This window comes from Saprolegnia parasitica (assembly GCF_000151545.1).
Source record: "Saprolegnia parasitica CBS 223.65 unplaced genomic scaffold supercont2.174, whole genome shotgun sequence".
In the NCBI taxonomy this organism is placed as follows: domain Eukaryota; phylum Oomycota; class Saprolegniomycetes; order Saprolegniales; family Saprolegniaceae; genus Saprolegnia; species Saprolegnia parasitica.
In genome coordinates this window covers 4441-5664 of record NW_012156568.1, presented here as the reverse complement: position 1 = coordinate 5664, position 1224 = coordinate 4441, and positions in this window count along the sequence as shown.

The following is a 1224-nucleotide window of genomic DNA, read 5'->3' as shown; positions in this document are numbered from 1 at the left end:
TGTGTCGACTACGACCTGACGCACGCGGTCCTTGGGCCATTGTAGTGTGGTGTGACGTTGCTAGGACTATGTCCGCTTGCGTGATTGTTAAAAATACAAATCGTGTGGTCCATTGGGTCGGGCTACGGCCCGCCATTGCCCGTGCATAAACAGATAAGGTGAAACGATTCTCGAGAAGGGTCTTGGAACCATCCACCGACTCTATTACCTATCGTTTGCAAAGTTGGTGTTTAGGAGAGTGACGAACTCGGGGGCTTGCACGTATAAATCGATGGCCTGTGCGGAATCAAGATCCCGAGAGTTCATGCTGCTGATGAAATCCGCAGGTAGAGCTGGCCGGGAGAGGTCTTATTGGTGTACTGTAGGGCTAGGGGATACATCGAGCCAAAGACGTGATCAATCATGGTCGTACCATTCCATTATTACCATTCGGCGCTCGCAAAAGTGGAAACGGGCCTATCTGGGACGTCGTGCCAAGATAGAGGATGTGCTATATAAACCTGACCGCGAAGTCCAGGTATCCAAGCAGTCCAGCGCAGTAGAGAGATCGTGACTGCTGACGATCGTGCAAGATCTTTATGACGCGTCAACTGTTCCACGACCATTTCGTAGCGGAGTGTTCAGGATCTATTGAAGTTGCATGGACATTTGTATGGAGTGGCCTGCCGTCCACTCCGAGCATTACGCGGATAGTGATCGATACGCTCACTTGATTGTCTTCCTTGTCCCCAACACGCTTGATTTTACTGTGGACGCGCGGCCTCCTATTGTCTTGTTATCCGTTGGATCTCGCTAAGATGCCCTTGGTCGCCATCTTGCTCTCGCTCGCTCTCAATTAATTACAACGGAGGCATGGCTAGAACTCATGTGCCAGCTGCTTTGTTCCCAGTTTGAGACTCACGACCGACAACACCCATGGAAGCGCTTGGCATTCTCGTAGCTCCGAACCTGCCGCGCAACGCTCGCTGCGATTACGCACTGAGTCGCCTGCGTGACCGGTTGCTCCTCTGGCGACACAAGTTGACGACCTTGGCCGGCAAGGCCATCATATTGCAAGCGGTCTGCCTCCCGGTCCTCTGGTACCAGCTCGCGTGGGTCGCACCGGACACCACGACGGCTGCAATCATCGACAAAATGATCCTCCAGTTCATCAACGGCGAGCCGCCGGTCATTGGCGCGGGTGCGCAAGGCCACCGGCTCCTCCATCAAAGTATCGTCTTCGCG